The sequence below is a fragment of the Lactuca serriola genome, chromosome 5, assembly GCF_051521515.1.
Source record: "Lactuca serriola cultivar US96UC23 chromosome 5, Lser_US96UC23_V15, whole genome shotgun sequence".
Taxonomy (NCBI): Eukaryota; Viridiplantae; Streptophyta; class Magnoliopsida; order Asterales; family Asteraceae; genus Lactuca; species Lactuca serriola.
Window position 1 is genome coordinate 101365653 of NC_136412.1, and position 9274 is coordinate 101374926.

A 9274-nucleotide genomic window follows, 5' to 3' on the forward strand; every position below is an offset into this window, starting at 1 on the left:
TCCAGAATGGTTATTCCGGATATAATGGTTAGTTGAAAAAAATAGTTGTTTTGTTAACTATAAACTAAAATATTTTCGTTCTTTGTTATTTATCTTCTAAGGTCAAGATAGTTTTTCAATATAATCTTGTTGTTAAAAGAATAAATAAATAAACCATCCTATTTTTTTTTTCTTCTATTTTTTTTTTTGAAATCCACAAACAATAAGATTGCGAACAACAAATCCCAAGACTAGAATTCATACCAATCATATATTTAAACACTAAACGGAAAAAGTTTAAACGATTAAACGAAGTGCAGTTTTCTTTTCGATTGTATTGTCATTAAAATTTTACTACTTGGAGCCAATTGGCTTGCTGTAAAAAGTTATTATAATAAATATGAACATTTTTTTTAAATATTTAAATCAAATGATTTCGGGATTTATTATTAATTCACTACAAAAATTTGTCTGGTGATTTTCACGCAGGCGAAGCAAAAAATGAAGAAATAAACACCTACTCCAATTACAAATATACTAACAAGAAATCTCTCTGGAAAGCATCCAAAGCAGCTCCTATGGCAAAAAGCTCACCATCAAGACATGTATTCTGACTGCAATCACTATGGCAGCACCCACATCTTTCATCCCATTTGTTCTTCCTCTTTCTTTCTATCAAATCTACTCCACAACCAAAAGGTGTTTCAATCTTCATAGCTATACGAATAGAAGGTGGTTTCACGTCTTTTTTCTTGGATTTCAGGATCACCCATCTCTCCATTTGCATGTTTGGCGACTCAAAAACATCTCTCCAGGACAGTTCAGTTCTTCCAACTAGTTGAGACCCTCTAAACATGGCTGCTGTATTACTCCTCCAACGAAGCTCCAAGACAATTGTTCCGTGACTGATCATGTCCATTGATTGCTTTGTCCCGATGCAATCCAAGGAGAATGATTCGTTCATAGAAAATTCTTTGTTTGGAGATACTTCTTGGCTATCTAAACGAACCCTTTTGTTGTTTCCAGCAGAAAGATAGCATCTAACAAAGAAGTAACCATTGGAGTTGGTAACTTGGACGTTTTTAGCATTAATAATCTTCAATTCACAGTGAAGAGCTTTTAGTGTATCCATTTGTGTATTTTCCGAATGTGTTTACGTTCTTTGATGTCTAAGAATATATTGAGACGCGGTCTGTGCTTAAATATATAGATTATAGTTGGGGGATGACCCAGAATCTATTATAATAGTCCACAAAATCAACCGTCTCAATTACGAGCATTTGTGATTGAATGTATAGTGCAAACTAAGTATGCTTCTAGGATCTCAAGATCTTTTCCATTATGTTTATTTAATAAATCCTAGAAAATATAATACATACAAGCTTTCAAAAAAGATAAAGATCAGATCACTAGAGATCTTTTATTCACATAAATATATTGCAATCACCCACATGAATTAATTATATATTGATCTACTTAGAAAACCCAAAACCAAAGTGAAAATTTGAAAAATCTAACCATGGATGGGTTTGAATTTTATTTTAAAAAAAAAGGAATTAAAACCTGAATTTTCGGTGTGCTTAAAACTAAAAAAATGAATAAAAATAAATAGACAATATTGTTTTAATACGATAGAAGTTCGTAATATAGAATTTAGAATTCTATATTACGGGTTAATTATAACAAAATGTTAAACATAAAGGTTTAAACTGTAAATTTATTTGAAATTAAATTTGAAATTTAAAATTTAAAGTTTAAATTTGAAATTTGAAATTAATAGTCATTATGGTAGGTTTAATTTATAGAAACTAAATTAATGATATATTGAAAATGAAAATTAAAGTAATGACAAATGGAAAATAAATATATCTCAAATTATAACAAAATGACATGTGACTAATTTTATGAGAAAAGGACATGTGGCAAAATCATTTTCATTTATTAGGGTAGATTAAAAAAATTAAATATAAAAGTCTAAATATTTGAAAATTTTGAATAAGAAAATAAGTTCATTAATGAAATTTATATTAATTTATTATTATATTTACTGTAATTATTACATTAAAATATTATATTGAATTTATTAAAATAGAAAAACCTATGAAACGACATGTAAAAAAGAAATTAATTCAAAATAACCACAAAATAACATTTGACAAATTGAATGAAAATATGACATATGACAAAAACTTTTATTTATCCGAGTAGATTGGTTATACACAAAAATAAAAAATCAACAAGAACATGATATCCATGAGTTTGTTCTTTAACAATGAATAGGTGAGAAGGGTGAAAACAGAAACAGTTGAAGAATAGTTACATATATAGAAAAACTTTGTGGACTTAATGTGACTATATCGTTCTATTTTATTGTTATGACAAATCAAATAGATTATTTTAACTTGAATTTTTCTCATAGAAGGAAACGTATGCACACTATTTGAAAGAGATATCATAAAAACTAGGTGAGTGACCCCGCGCTGCGGGGTTAGATGTGACATTTTTCGTTCGGTTGTAAGTTGTGATCAAAACACATAGCAATGGAGCACCGGAATCAAGTGGCAAATTGTCTACCCAATGCAACACAAAGTGCTCATCAGCAACCATGTGATCAGAGTAGCCACCGTATGTGATTGTGTCATCGGATGAATCAGTGCAGACAAATTCCATTCAATGTTGTATTGAATCTGAAAAAATTGGTTTTATCGATATAAAAAGTGTGCAGGGACATTATGGTCCATAAAAAGTGCAAAAAATTATGCTTTTAATATCGTCCTGAAACTAAAAAAAAAATGAGTTTTATTAATAAAAAAGTGTTTAGGGCAATATTGTACTAAAACTGTAAGAATTGAATGTTCACGTCCTTTATATATTTGTCAACTACATTAAAACTTTGAAAAATAAAATGCTAGCAAGCTTTTAACACCAAATTAAACACAATATTAAGCTCTTGCCTATAAACGAATCCAAACATGTCAATGAAACCCTTTACAAAACACTAGAAATATAAAAGTGAAGCATCCCTCGTGTTCTTCAGAAAAAAAAATTAAAAGTTTAAAACAGATACCTTTTTGTGTTGTTTGATTGCACCAACCATAATTTTGTGTCATCTGAGCAATAGGTCGTTCAGTCATTCTCTCTCACCCCCTTCAAATTCTTTCAAACCTGCACATCACAAATATGTTTGCAATTTTAAAAAGGCATAAAAGCTAATTTATATAAAATACATTGCTTTAAATTATATGACTACAAAATTGTAAAATGGTCAAAAGCTATTAAATTATATAACATGTAATCAGATTTCTCAAAAGTACATATAAAATCAATGAATTCAAGCAGAAATTAGTCTGTCTTACTGCAACTGTTATTGGAAATGACTATTAAAAAAAAAAAAAAAAAATTAAAAGATATTTGGTACAGACTTCCTGGCTGCAAATCTAGAACAGTTAAGAAAAACTGTTTATTAATCAAGAATCAAGAATGAAGATAACTTGTTCTTGTTTTTGTTTATTCATGGTGAAACAGAGTAAGGGTAAATTAGGAAATGAGAATCATAATCATACCCACAAAGGAATCATTGCTGTCCTAATTCCAATCCATATGGTCTTCTTTTTTACATAATGCTTTCCATTTAGGCTTTACTCATTTAAGAGTTGAGTTTTATTAACAAAAATTTAACATTAAAATTGGATTATTGGTCTCAAAAGCACGGATCCATGGAGATAGAACTAGCATGATCCATTCAAAATTCATTAAGTGAAACAAAATTCAGGTCAAATTAAATTAAATGAGATATAAAAGAAGACTTGATCATAAACTTAGATTGTTTAAGCTCTCTTATGCCCTGTTCTGCAGCTACTTCAAGTAGAAATCAAGTTCTTTTCTGTCCTAAGACATCATAAAACCAAACATTAAAACCACTTACAAAAGGGTAAAATAGTCAACTGTCGTTCAAAATTTATATCCATTAGGACGACCACATTGGGCAGGCCGTGATAGATCCACGAAGGTTTTTATTATTTTTGAAGTTGATAAGCACTTGGGGGATATGTGCAACACATTTACAAATTACGAAGATGAAAAACTAAAACTATGATGTAAATTATGAAAAATGTTACAAAATTCACAAAACAAAGTGGGTACCTTTCCCGTCATAATTGCAGATACCATTCCTATACTTTAATTGTCCTGCTACTTTGATGTAGATGAATGACCTCCTTATTCATGTGTGCACTCATGTTTCTGACAACACAACATACAGGTTCAACCCCAGAAGTTAAAATTCCACGAACAACATATCTATTGATAGGTTGTTGTTAACGCAATGTTAATCTGCAAACCAAACAGTACATACATGTATCTCATAATAAAAAAAAACATCGATAGTTGAATCTGCTAATCCGAAAAGAAATATCAAGAAAAACAGGGGAAGAGTTAATCGATTGAGAACATGAGTGATGATTAAGGAGAACAAATAAATCCGACACACTCAGAGGGACAATAATTTCGCAGTATAAGTTCAAATTCTTTTGAGAACAGAAAATCCTTTGGATTTGTAGTCTTTGAAACGCTTACCTTCGGGAGAAGGTGAGGGGTGAGAAGGTTCTAGAAGTGTCGCTCGCAGCATAACCGTAGCCCTTGATGGGACGCTCTGGATCAGCGAATCGGGTTGAAAGTGAAAGTCGCCAAAGGGCACGTAGGCGGTGAATCGGGTTCACTTTTACTTTCGTAGCAAAGATTAAAACTTACCTGATGGAGATTAAAACTTACTTGATGGAGAAAGGGTATGCCGTTTCCGGAGCCATTGAGGAGTGGCAGCTAGAAAGTGGTCAGCGAAGAGCTGGAAAAAAAACAAAAACAACTAAATAGAACCACTTATACAGAAACAAAAAAAAAACACAATAAAAATGAACACAAAAATAGAAGACAAAGCAAAAAACATCTATCAGAGTATCAGGTAGGAAGCGGTGTAACCTTCGTTCCTTTTGCTGGCGTCCATCTCCAATATCTCTTCTTTATGGGTGGGTCTGCGAAGAAACGTAGTTTTGTTGATGAGAAAGGATTCAATGAAGAAAAAAAAGTGGTCGGAATTACAGAGCAATCGCAGAGAGATATCACCTGTAGATGCAAAGTGACAGAGGCATCGACGACAACGAAGCCAATGACGGTGGAATCGTCTGGACAGTTTTGCGTTACCTTCTGTGGGAGTAAAGTGGATGTGGAGTGGTGCAATATAAGTTGTTGAAGGGGAAGGAGACGGTGGTTAGGGTTTATCAGAGGAATTGAGGAGGTTTGTTTAGAGAGAAGAAGGAATACAAGGTAGAATCAGAATAGAATAATTGAGAGATATGAGACGGTGGAAATAAATAAAGTTGATAGGATACCGGAGCAGTGGAAGTAACAGAGCTCAGCGGTGACCACGGTAGATTAACTCGGCAGATTAACTCAGGTAAAATAACCCTAGTTAGGTACTGTTCCTAAAGATTGTCTATATATATATATATATATATATATATATATATATATATATATATATATATATATATATATATATATATATATAAAATAATAGATTATTTAAGTTGTTCGTCACTAGTTTATAACTACTATACTACAAGTAAAATAACATAGAGATTATATGTAACATCTATAATTTAAACATATATTTTTTTTTAATTGTAATAAATCAAAACAAAAATCATTTTCATAAAACTTTAGAAAACATCCACCAAGTCAATATCACAAAATATAAGTCAAAAACATATATACGAGATTGCAGAAATCCAAAAACTCATTGTATCATCATGCATGTACAGTAAGCGGAAAAACCTTAAAAACATAACTTTAAAACATAAGCATAAAACTTAATGAGTTCCCCAATATGTCATGCATTCCATTTCACATACAATGCATACCACCTGATGGCTCACGCTCTTTAGTCTTTCTTCCAGACTTACAGCCTATCACGAACCCTCATTATATGTAGGCTTATGGCCTATCGTTAGTCGCATCATTACCTATACACTCACGACCTTTTCTCGATTTGCCATCGTTCCATACCAGTCATAAGAACATATCATACAATTTATCAATCTATATACAAAGACTATTTCTAGTCTTATCATACAATACTCCAGCATTTATATTATAGTAAGAAAACTCACATAAAACTAAGAGTTAAATTCTCACACACACAAGTCTCGAGAGAATCAGCTACATGAATCACCTAACTTATCAGTTAGTATAACTTAGTAAGCCCATACAAAACAAAGGATAAACCTTAGTCCAAAACCCATGGTTCATCGAAGTTTGACCAAAAGTCAAATCAGTCAAAAGTCAACAGTCAATGTGTTGCGACCTAACTCCTTCTCGCTTCACAAACACTAGGTAATAAAATAGTCGCGACTACTCCTCAAGCTTCACGTCGCTACCATTCCTTAGTTGCTTCGTACTTTTTAGGGCAGATTCATTTCTTTGTTGAACACTTAATCCTATAAGACAAAAACTAAGACATTCCAGAAACCAGCAAATGATGTTCTTAAAGGATAAATTTTCTAACTTCATCCTGATCCATGCCTCTAACAACTCCAACACCAACCCTATATCTAAAATGAGCAAGAAGGATAAGTCTTTCTTGCATGGAGCCATGAGAGCCCATGCATGCACTCTTTTCTCCATGTTTGCTCCATAAATGATCAAAAAAAAATCTATTAACCTACAGTTTCCCAAAGTGCAAGGAAATATAAAGAAATGGAACAAAATACAAAAAAGTACCCCAAAACTATAGAGATATACATTAGTGTCATAAAGGTTGGTACTTTTTAACTTACAAAGGTCATGAATATGATAAGAAGGTTGAGACTTCTCTAGACCTTGCTTCACTTAGACCAAAACCTCAACCTTCTTCTTCAATTAACACACCATATGGAACAAAAGCTCGAGAATCTCGAAAGGGAATCTAGGGTTTATGAAGGATGAATGGTGCACAATAATGAAAACCTTGAAGTTAGTGCCTTTAAATAAGGCTCAAAGCAAGAGACTATGGTTTGGGCGTATTGTAGCTACGCATTGCAACCACTATTAGTCGTGTAATGACTTAATGAGCTAGCATGCAATGTGAACCACAAAATTATCCATTTTTTTCTTACTTGAGAAGAATTAAGTGAGAATTTAAATCATGCTCGGGAAAGAGGTGTTACACTATAAAAATCACAATTATTAATCATAAACTTGCAAACAATTATTTTAGAGAAAATTAGATGATTTAATCATAAGTCATTTTGTAGGATCGATAAACTAGTTCAATTAGTAAGAAATCATGGAATATTAAGAACAAATAAAATGTAAAATTGAGAGGGTAAATAATTATTTTTTTACTCATTGAAAGTAAGAAGCTCGATTACATCAAATTCATGTAAAAGCAACAAAATACTTACTCTCCCGTCTAACTAACATCCATATTTATAGTTCAACATCCATATTTATAGTGGAACTATAAGGGAGTTGATTAACCTATGACTAATTAGGTTATGACACTTAATTAAGTAATGACATGTTGTAATGTCCCAAAAATTATGACATTTTGTTTTTACTTTTGTATTAATAAAACCATCATCCATAACAATACCATAAAACCGAAATGAAATTAGAGTATAACAAATAACATCCAAAAAGATCAAAGTCGTGTAATATACAAAACAATATGGTTTGTGTAGTGCAATCATCCCAAGCTATTCCCCTTCGAACTAGAAGTACCTGAAACATAAACTAAAAACAATAAGCATAAAGTTTAATGAGTCCCCCAGAATAGCAGATACCATACTTATCAAACATATAACGGACCCTGCCCGTTATACATACAAACATATAAAGACATGCAAAAATCATAAAGACAAATACCATACAATATAATCATTAGGCCCTGCCAGGTAAACATATTAGAAAATATGCATGAAGAGTCACAGACAACTCGCATCCTAATCATAATTAATCATGGGATGGAATTGGTGCCTCCGCCCTAGTAAACACAATGAGGAAACTCACATCTAGCTGTTGAATCTCTCAAATAAAATCTCGTTCTACTGATACGAAAAATCCTTGCGCTAACACCATGAAGAGTCACAGACAACTCGCATCCTAATCATAATTAATTAAGAATTTGATTTACTTGTCCAACATCCAGGGTAAAAGAACATTTTACCCTTTTCTTAATTGGCCCAAAACTAAGCCCCAAGCCATTTACTCAAAAGGCCCAAATTCTTAAATGGCATCTCAAAGCCCAATAAGCCTACCTTTCTAATTGGGCCCAAAAAACACCATGGACCTAGTTCCAAGAAAGCCCATAGCCTAGTAATGGCCTAAAGTTAGAATTCAAATGGTCCAAAAAGACTCAAACCCTGAAAGTCCAAAATATGGCCGAAACCCGTGAAAGTTAACTAAAGGTCAAACTATTGAGTACGTTGGGCGTACTTAGACTTACGCTTAGTGTACTCCTTTCGGTGCTAGTACGCGCAGCGTACGAGATGGGTACGCTGAACGTACTCCGCAGACAACCAATCCAACCCATTAAGAACTTAAGAGGTTAAGCTATCAAGCAAAACTTTCAAATCTGATCCTAAATTGTGACTTAACACATAAAGTTGGCAACTTTATTCACATGCATTACTTAATGGTACCTAAAAATAAAAAATAACCATATTAATGATCGTAATACATGCATGGAGCAATCTAAGTCATAAAGGTTGAATTTTTATGGACAAGGGACCCAAAGGTGCTAAGATCTAACATCCGTGGCTTTTGGAGTATACCATAATTGTAATACCGTAAATTTTCAGATAACATTTTCATTTAAAATCGCATATTTCTCATAACATATTTCACATAATCTAATTGATTTAATTTGCAAAATCACAACTCCATAATTGTTTGATTAAAATCTAGGATCTTCAAAACATAACTCTTTCGTTGGTGTATGTACAATCAAGTCGGTGCCTTCCCGCGATCTTGAGAAAAACTTGAAACACATAACACATAACACGGTAAGAACGAAGTTTAGTGAGTTCCCCAAAATACCACATATATAATATTAGCCACTCGAGGCTATAACACTGTAAGACCCTCCGGTCCGTGTGTCTTAATGAGACCCTCCAGTCCCATGGCTCGTTGGACCCTCTGGTCCGGTCTGGTTGGGACCCTCCAGTCCCATGGATCGTTGGACCCTCTGGTCTGGTCTAGGTGAGAACCCTCCGGTCTCATAGCTCGTTAGACCCTATGGTCCGGTCTGAGCATCACAAAA

The 9274-nt window shown here is 32.9% G+C and overlaps 1 long non-coding RNA gene across 6 annotated transcripts; it reads right to left on the reverse strand.

Annotated features, from left to right (window-relative positions):
• Positions 1–413: 413 nt before the first annotated feature.
• LOC145052831 (uncharacterized) lies at positions 414–5345 on the reverse strand. Of its 6 annotated transcripts, none has more exons than XR_013684240.1 (5): positions 5098–5345; positions 4954–5006; positions 4123–4819; positions 3047–3144; positions 414–1019 (listed from the first exon to the last, which is right to left on the reverse strand). It is a non-coding gene; the product is annotated as an uncharacterized LOC145052831 (long non-coding RNA). The 6 variants fall into 6 exon arrangements; XR_013684241.1 differs by lacking the exon at positions 414–1019 and adding an exon at positions 2149–2760; XR_013684238.1 differs by lacking the exon at positions 414–1019 and adding an exon at positions 2174–2666 and having other exon boundaries at positions 5098–5344.
• Between the last annotated feature and the right edge of the window lie 3929 nt (positions 5346–9274).